Consider the following 10,610-nt stretch of genomic DNA (forward strand, 5'->3'; position numbering starts at 1 on the left):
TCGAAGCGAATTTCCCTAATTTAATCTTACTCTTGAAGTCAATCTATCGAACAGAGACAACAGATCTGACTCTAACTTATGATTGACGTATAAGAGATGACTAATGAAGTTGAGATGAACCGGTACCCTATTTAGCTGAATCAAAGACATCATATTCACCCCGATTTTGAATTTCGTTCAAATCAGATTATTTCGATCGAATGCGAAATTTTACATTCTGTATCTCGATCGAGTTCGAGGGGCTGGGGTCCACTAGAAGATTGATAGTACCTATTAGCTCTCTCCGGACAGTACCAGCCTAGATGCCGTGTGAAATCCGGCGGAAAAAAATTAACCTAGAATAGATGCACTGGGTTCCTGCTTCCATGTCGTAAAAGGCGACAATTGCAGGAGTTTCTTTTTATTTTTAGTTATTAGATATTTTCAATATCTAACTGATTGAAATAGTTCACTTCTGATTACTCTATTTTACTAAATTATCTCTACCTATCAACTTCCGTCTAGCTTCGGAGAAAAGTTTTATTTGGAATGTTTTCTTCTTCTATGTTATTGATTGTCTTTCAGGATTGTAATTTGAATGATAAAAATCAACTAATGCGCAAATCCGTTGATATTACAGAATTAATAACAGAGTTAATGATAAAGTGGAAATAATAAAGGATCACTACGCGCGTGAGGTCTGTTGACTTTTGTTTGGTGATTTAAAATGATTTTTAACAACTGCTTAGAATATGTCAATGCAATGAATCAACTGTTTTGTCTAAATCCTATTCACTTGTTTATTTTGTAATTTCATTTATAAAAAATAGGGAAGTTTTTATTCTTTACGCGATAGTATTGCAAATTTTTCTTCAGTTTCCTCGAAAAAGAACTGTGAATCAAGACTTCCCGGGACTTCAATACAGGATATTTTTGAAACGTTCACTCGGGAAGTCAGTGAGTTTAGTGGTGCATCCAAGCATCTTGAAACCGGAACATACTGAATCGCGCGCGAATAATACCAATACTGAAATTTTCACTAACAAATATCCTTCTCCCGTGACACTTGTGGGGTGCGGCCATTCCTTAGACGATCTACGTTCGGGCCTGGCCGGCGCCGGTACTGATCAATGAATTCTGGGATTACCAGAAGATGTACATTGAAGGATGATTTACCAGTCCCAGGTCGGATCATCTAAAAACTCCCAGTACAATTTCAGCTAATCCCGATCAGTAACGGAGTAGCCAGGGGTGGTCGCTCAAGCTCTGTATCTCGATCGAATTCGAGTTTTCCATACAAAAGCATAACTCCCCACACACTCAAAAATCTTGATATCTCCTTTGATTATCCATGGCTTGTAGAAGATGGTATTACTATAAGCACAGATAACAGACATACATGCTCGAACAGAATCGTTCAAAATCCTTTGTAAATTTCAATTTTGCCATACGTTGGGTACATTACTGCCACCTACTCGACTGTTCGTCGCGATCTTTCAAAACGTTTCACAACGTTCCGGAACGATAACAAAACCTCCTGCCTGTTCTAGAAATATTCCAACTACAACAATTTGAACACTTCTCACGCTTTATTAAGTTTTAGTTGGTTTGACGTAAAGTCGCATAACTACAGAGTCCGCCATCTGACTTTTTTTTTTAACTAGCGGTTATTTCGACATTGGTAACCTTAATGTCACTTCTGATTTGACAGAAACTTAGTTTTATCCTTCCGCTGAACGAAAATGGTTGTGTATACGCTTGAGGTACGCGTGAAAATAGTGCAGTTTTACTTTGAAAATGGGCTTGAGATCAGCTTGAAGAATACGTCGATTTTTGCCAAAAAATCATCTTCTCGGATGAGGCACATTTTCATCTCGGCGGGTATGTTAATAAGCAAAATTGTCGCATCTGGGGAACGGAAAACCCGCACGTTATCATGGAGAAGCCGATGCATCCTCAGAGAGTGACGGTTTGGTGCGGATTTTGATCTGGCGGCATCATTGGGCCATTTTTCTTCGAAAATGAGGCAGGAGACGCCGCCACGGTCAATGGCGAACGCTACCGCGCCATGATTAGCGATTGGTTCTTCCCGTTACTTGAAGAGGAAGACTTGGACATCATTTGGTTCCAACAAGACGGCGCTCCGTGCCACACAGCCAACGCTACGATCGATCTTCTGCGCACAGTCTTCGAAGATCGAATTATCAGTCGAAATTCGGATGTCGTTTGGCCGCCTCAGAACTGTGATTTGACGCCGTTAGACTATTATCTTTGGGGGGCTGTCAAAGATACGTGTTATGTGGACAAGCCAGAGACAATTCAAACCTTGAAGGACAACATTCGTGCAGCCATAGCTGAAATAAAGCTGCATACAATCGAAAATGTACTAAAAAAAATTAGAGGGTTGTATTCAAGACACGACCGAGCATAATAACATTAAAAATGAAATGTTTCTAGGGTTCCCATGATAAATACGAAAATAATGATGATAATGATGATGATACACTAAACTAAAAACTTATTCAATTGACTATTTACAAACTTGCTCTAGTTTAAGCGCTTATATTGTTAGCGAATGATAAAATTGACAATTAGATTCTTTCTTGATAATTGATTCTATTCAATTTTGATCCCTTTCCTCAAATTTTTACATTGTTAAGTTTTTGAATAACGTCCTTTGACTTCTAGAGTCAATTATGATGAATTCAAACTTACTCGAAATCTAAATGTTAGATACAAACAACCTAAAGATTTGAACCTGAACAAATAAAACTATTTTATTTTATGATAATAATTTTAGAGAAACGTGCAAACTTATTAATTTTATAAACAGTTAATCGATCCAAGAGAATATTGTACCAGTAATCTCAGTAATGGTGTAATTTTATTAATCCTTCAAAATCGTCGATAATCTTCGGAAAGTGTCGGTAAATAATAGGACAACAATACGAGAAAGAAAACATGTGAAACAGTCCGCATAAAATATTTAGTTACTTACATTGATTTTCGTTTTGGCATATTAGGAATATACGGAATGGATACGCAACAAAACTCCGAAATTTTGTTCATATTATAACTTGATGTTATTAACATATGAATTAACATTCTCATAGTTACAACGCGTGTAGTTATCAGACGCTTATTGTTTTGAAGCAAATAATAATTAAACTGAAACTGGCGGTTAATCAGATTCTACGAGGGTTCCTATTCAAACGATACATGTAAAATCACAGGTAAGCTCACCTTGAGTTTATCTTTGAAACTATACGATATTGCATCTAATTGTATCGTATATGTGAGCCTGTGGAACTCATTTATACTACTAAACCAGTGAGGTCGCTTTTAGATAAGTTTCAGAATTTAATTTTGAATCATTTGAAGCATTTAATTTCTGGTGGGACAACAACTTGTTCAGTCACATTGTCACGTTTTGTTCGTATGGGAATTGAGATTTAAGTATGCAAACCGATCTGTTGGCAAATTAAAACATTTTTAAGTTTACTATATTGAAGCTTTGGAACCATTTAAATTAGGAAAATCCATTGACAAATCATCGAGGAACAAGCGCTGCAAATTAGATCCGAAAAATCAATCGCCGATAATTCTAAATTGGACTGATAGTTACCAGAGAACCAAAATAAATTATTCAATTCAAACCAATTTTTCAATGGGATGCAATTGAAATATGCAAATGTCGTTATCTCATAATAGGCATTTTTAATGGCAAAATCGACCAACAATTTGCTAAGTACATGGGATATTTCGAAAGAATCGGTAACCACGCTGATTCGGTTCTTCAATAGCTAGATGATATATAAGATACTCAAGCGAACACGGTGTTGCGCAGACAACAGGAAATTTCACCAACACATAATCCAAAAGCGACAATCCAGCAAGTGAACGCATATACAATTCAGTCATCAGCTCACTGGACGAGCTACTTGTTTCATTCACAGTCCAACATCAACTAGGCAAAGAAATATTGTGCAGCCTATATTTATAGATTTCTCTTTATACTACGCAGAACGATGCGGTGTTTTTCATGCATGACGCAAAGCCTCCTATGCCGAACAAGAAGTTGACGTCATTTTGTACAACAGGGATTGGTGGATGAAAACATAGGTCGATTCCAACCATTTTTTCAATAGTATGCTATTGAAATACTGAAACGACGTCGTCATACATGTTTAAGTTAAAAGTTTCCGAATCGATTGGTTGTTAAATTATAACAATCCATCAACAAATGGCCGAGTTATTAACGTTCAAAATTATGACACAAAAAGGTTACGCGACTATTTTTGAAACTTTTTATTGACACCCGGCCCCATATAGTGAAAAGTAAGGCATTTTTAATGCCAAAACTGGACCGACCGTATGGCATACTGCAAGAACAGCCGAGGCAGCCATTTGAATGAAATTATATTCCACAATTAACCGGAAGGATTGTAAAACGAATGAGCCGTTTGTGTTTTATTGCATGTTTAAAAAAAAGTTACATGGCGGACTCTGTACGTTCAGTTTTTGCAACGACTGAGTGGAAACATATATTGGACAAGCCAAATGAATGAGGAACTCACAGAAAAGATGATTTTTTGGAAAAAGATACGCTCAGAGACAGCACTCGAACCTGCGTTCTTATGCAGTCCGGGCATACGCGTTACCATTTCGCCACCCTGATCCCGGGTTCCGGGTTGACGGTTCAATGCATAGGACACTAGTCTTACAAACCAGTTGTCGTATGTTCGAGCCCCGAAGGATTCGTAGTGTCAGTAGAATCGTAGCACCAGCCATGTAATGGTTCTGTACACTCTGAATCGGCTGCGAAGTCTATTTGAAACAGAAGGTCAAATTCCACTACAGGAATGTAATACCAAGGCTTTGTTATGTGAATGCTGATCCCAAAATAGTGTCGCCACGCCGAATGAGCAAATTTTACACACAGTTCATACGTCCGCCTGTATATCTGTTTTCTGTGTTACAAGGAAACACATTTCTTTCTCTCGATCATATCCAGTAAAGCCGATTGAGATTTATAGTATATCGTCGTCGGTATATCTTTACCGCTTGAATAACTGAGACTTCTTGACAACGGTTCATGATAGCGAGATTAGCATTACTTGAAAACAGATGGTATGGTAATAGAATTGCTTAAATTTTATTAAGATTTCAATTCTTCATTTCAACTTCATGTAACTCTTTTATTAAAACTATCGTTAGCTCGACTTTTCATTTCCATTGGATGTGATGTATTCTGCTATTGAATCGAACTACATGTGTTAAACACATCATTTTCTAGTGGAAATGAGTACAGCACAAATGTATGTGTTTAACACTTGATTCAGGCAACTGTGTTTCAATTGAAATCTATGTAGAAAACAATGTGACATTCGTATTTCAATATGAGGAAATTATATTATTACCCAACAGTTTCTGTTATTTATTCATGTTTGTTTTCTTACCTTTGGCCATAGTTTATATTCTGTTTTACCTTAATTCCAGTGTGTTTCGTAAGTGTCTTTTGTTGTCTTTCTATTTTATTTCCATTCCGTACTTTTGCTGATGTTATTTTATTTCCTGAAATCTAAAAGTTAGTTATATGCAGTGGTGTTTTCATTCTTACCCATGTTCCATTTTATATTTTCTAAGAGTGTTAATTAAATTATTTTCCAATTTTTCAGCTCCACATCTATCACATTTGTTCCTGCTTTTCTTGAGTATCTTGTTCTTTATTCCGAATTTCTTGTTCATGCTCAGTCATCCATTTCCGAAAAAACAGGAGACAAAAAAGGATTAGTGTTTTGCTTTCTAATATAGAAAGGTTATGCAATCACTGTGAAAACCGACTTTTGAACCGTGGCCCGGAGGGCCGAGTGTCATATACCATTCGACTCAGTTCGTCGAGTACGCAAAATGTCTGTGTGTGTATGTGCGTATGTGTGTATGTAGTGTTTTTTTGCACAAACTTTTCTCGGAGATGGCTGAACCGATTTTTACAAACTTAGATTCAAATGAAAGGTCTTATAGTCCCATACAAAATTCCTGAATATTATTTTGATCCGACTCCCGGTTCCGGAATTATGGGGTAAAATGCGCAAAAAATTGTGAAAATAAGTGCACTAACTTTTCTCAGAGATGGCTGAACCGATTTTCACAAACTTAGATTCAAATGAAAGGTCTTGAGGTCCCATAAAAAATTCCTGAATATTATTTGGATCCGACTTCCGGTTCGGGAGTTATGGGGTAAAATGTTCAAAATAAAGAAAATATATGTTCTAACTTTTCTCATAGATGGCGCGAGCGATTTTCACAAACTTAGGTTCAAATGAAAGGTCCTGTAGTCCCATTTATAATTCCTGAATTTCATGCGGATCCGACTTCCGGATCCGGAAATATAGGGTAAAGTGTGTTAAAAATTGTATACCATCACTTAAAATGGGGAAAAACCTTAAAAAATTTCTAAATTGACCTCAAATCTTTTCCAATTGATAGTTTTTATCAGTAGACGGTCAAACAAACCGATTTCGGTTATTCTTTTAAGAATCCAAGAAAATTATTTTAAAGAATACCACAGTATTATATATGATAGTATGATTGATATGAGAAGGCATCATTACACCACTAGGTGGATTAAAACAGGTTTTTTAATGACATCTTTGTACGGCCGGTCATGATGGTTTGAGGGAAAAAAACTGAGAACATGCATTTTTATTTAAATTATATTGACACTTGGGTCCCATAAGTATTAATACAGTATGCTCACATTTAGTTGTCTTCGGTTGATCCTTGACAGTGTTGCCATCCGCTCAGGTACTTTTGGGCATCTGGTGTACACTGACTTACAATCGAAATGCATCACTACCAGTTTGATACAACACACTCAAAGGCACGGTATAATGTATATTGTACATACACACAAAAACACATACATACACACACAGTCACACACATACACACATGCATACATACCCACATGTATTCCACACGCAAGCATTACAACATTGAGTTACTATTTCTACTCTAATAGATCCTAACTAAAACTAGTGTGCCAATAGTCATCTCATTAGTAGAGTCACCATGTTATTTTAGCGATCACTCGACTTTTAATAAATGAATTGTGATAAAACCGAATACAAAGTCTTTGCCTCGTCTCTAAGAAGGAATAACGCATAGTAGTAGCTCGGAAATAGTTCAATACTGCTGTTTTAGCGAAGCAAAATGTTCCAAATTGCATGTTACTTCTGAAGTTAATCTATCAAACAGATCGTATATGAAATGACTAATGGATTCAAGATGAATGGGGGTACCGTTACCCAATTTCTATCTCTTCTAATGGTCGATCGCTGATCCTGAGCTGAAACGGTGGCCTTCATTACCATTCTTGCATGCAGTTACTCTTACACTTCACTCACACATCATCCCACCCATAAGGTCCCAAACGATACATCCTCACAATATAAAAACTGGATGAACATCGTTTGACAGCTATCAGTGGTTTGTCCATTGGTTAAGTCATTATTATTTCGTTCTATTCTACAATATTCTATCTCATTCCACAGTAATCCATTGTACACAAACCACCAATAAACGTCAAATATGGACTCGATGACCTGTTGTCATCGTGTGAAACCCAATTGGGATACGTTCACTCCACTTAACTTCCACTTCACACTGGTAATACGGACCGGTAGTATGAAAATAAAACATAAAAAGAGCTCAGTTAAGTCCTACCGGCCTCTCCAACCCCGGATGTTGGAGCGTAATGCAATCAACATCTTATTCATTCACAATCGAAATGTATCACCATATACGGTTTGATACAACGCATACATACATACATACATGTATAAATACAGGCACCAAGGCATACTGACATACACACATACATACATACATACATACATACACACACATGTGTACATACATATACATATATACAAATATGTATTTCACACGCAAACATTGTAACATTGATTTACTATTTCTATTCCAATAGATTTTAACTAAATTCATTGTGCCAATAGTCATTTCATCAATAGAGTCACCATATTATTCTACCGATTACTCGACTTTCAGTAAATAAATTGTGATGAAATCAAATACAAAATCTTTGCTTCATCTCTGATAAGCAATACCACATAAAAGTAGTTCAGAAAGTGTACGATATCGCTGTTATAGCGACGCGAAATACTCCTAACCTCATCTCACTCTCGAAGTCAATGTATCGAACAGACACAACAGATCTTGCTCTAACCAATGGTTTTCATATATGAAATGACTAATGGATTTGAGATAAATGGAGGTGCTTCTATCTCTTTTATTGGTCGATCGTTAGTCCTGAGCTGAAACGGTAGCCTTTATTACCGTTCTTGCATTCCACTTCACTTATACTTCACTCGCATATCACCTCATCTATCAGATCCCACACGAGCACAACACAACCTCACAGAATAAACGTCAAAGATGAACTTAATTCACCATTCAACTATTCTGTTATCGTGTGAAACCCAATTGGGATACGTTCACTTCACTTAACTTCCACTTCACACTGGTAATACGGACCGGTAGTATGAAAATAAAACATAAAAAGAGCTCAGTTAAGCCCTACCGGCCTCTCCAACCCCGAATGTTGGAGCGTATTGCAATCAATATCTTATTCAAATCGTTTCATGCCTCACTCAATAAACTCAATAATTAAACTAAAAGTTATAACACATATTTATATTAAATTGTAACAATAATTAATCGTATCTGATGATGTTTGCAATACCGTCAAGCCCATCAACCACGGGAGGGACTTATGATGTAAATCTTTTTGGTCTTAAAATTATCAGTAATAGGCATTATATCATGAGGAGATATGTATCATGATTTTTATGATTCCTTAATTAACACGCTCGACAGTACGTCGATACTTGGTAAAAACTCTATGTCGATACTTGGTTAACTAGTACTAAAAATCATTTGAAGCTATCAGTAACTGGGTACGAAGTAATACTACCTCTCACCGAAAAATTATTAAAAAATTGTCTTGTAAGGTTTATGAACGGTCCCTTATCGAGATTTTGTTTCCTTCATTTCCTACGGGGGGACAGGTTCGAGTCCCATCTCTGCAGTAGCTTTGGTGCGGTTTTCATTGCATAGTTCTATTCGTATGTCACCTTTGCAACCTGTTATCCTCGTTAGATACTGATCGAAGTAAAAACTAGCTCAAGGCGGCTGTACGCTTAACAAGACCAGAAACAATTCATTGAAGGTGGATGGAGGTTTGATTTGTCCTTCAATATATTGTGTTCCAGTTCATAATCGTCACTGCTGCGATCACACATTAGCTAAGATCATCAAATAGATGATGACGCTGTTGTGCTTCCATAGTCAGCGAAAGATACAAAAACAAAATTTCAAATCATTGTCTGACGGCAAAGCAGAGGAGAAGTTGATATGATTATAATTAAATTCCGTGAGGCCCGAGCACAGCGAAGCATGCTCGGTTTCTTCTAGTCAATTAGCCTGTTTCTTCATGTGGTTTCACATGCAAGCTAATTAATTGGCAAAACAATTTCCCCGGACAGGAGCTAGCTGCGGGTTACAGTCTCGTCTTTGCAGTAGCTTTTTCGCGGTTTTCATTACATAGTTGTATTCGCATGTCATTTTTCCGATACTGATCAAATTTAATCGAATATCATCTGAATTTGAATTTCTTATATTGTACAGTAGGATTAAGTAAAAATCAATAGATCCGACTCGGGAGACTCGAAAGCAAATGGCGGTAAGGTGAAACGGTAGTCACCAAGCCATTTCTAATCGTCTACACGTCATGGCCTAGCATGAAACTTCATGGATCGACTCTGGCCCGTTGCTTCATAAAGGAAACGATACTGTGCATTTGGTGGGACCAAAAAAGTGACTTGTGCTACTAACTTCTCAAACCAGGGAAAACTGTAAATACTAATCGCTACCCACAGCAAATGATGACATTGAATCAAGAGTTGTTAGAAAAAAAAACCCAAATGCTCCACAAGACATACACCCTTATTCTGAATAACGACGTATCGATTTTTCGATCGTATTTCATTTGTATTCTTAATAACGCTATCAAAATTAAAGATAGCTTGGATTCGATTGAACCACATTTGATTGAAAAATCAATACGTCGTTATTCAGAATGATGATGATAATAGTCATTTTGCAAAACGACAACGCCCTTTGTACAATCAGCGAAAGTGGTTTTAACATAATTTCTGAGCTCAGATGGAAAGTTTCACCCTATTCGTCATACTCCCCGGACATGGCCTATTCCGACTAATATTTGTTTTCACCAATGTCTCACGCATTTGATGAGCAGCACTTCACTAGTTATGAAGACGAGGGAAGATGACTTCACGACTGCATTAGTGAGCCTTGAGAAAGGTAAAATAGTAAAGTATCTAGAGCCTATTACTTACAATCAACATATAATTCCATCGAAAATCCTAAATTATCAACTGACACATCTTACAGAAACGATTTTGAGATCTAAAAGTCGAATATTTGGAAAATCAAACAAAGTTGTTTATTAGCGACATAGTCAATCGTTATTTTTTGTGCAGAAAAGGGCTTTCGGAATGTACAGACAGAGTAGAAACAAAGTAATG

Source organism: Malaya genurostris, chromosome 3 (assembly GCF_030247185.1).
Source record: "Malaya genurostris strain Urasoe2022 chromosome 3, Malgen_1.1, whole genome shotgun sequence".
Classification (NCBI taxonomy): Eukaryota; Metazoa; Arthropoda; class Insecta; order Diptera; family Culicidae; genus Malaya; species Malaya genurostris.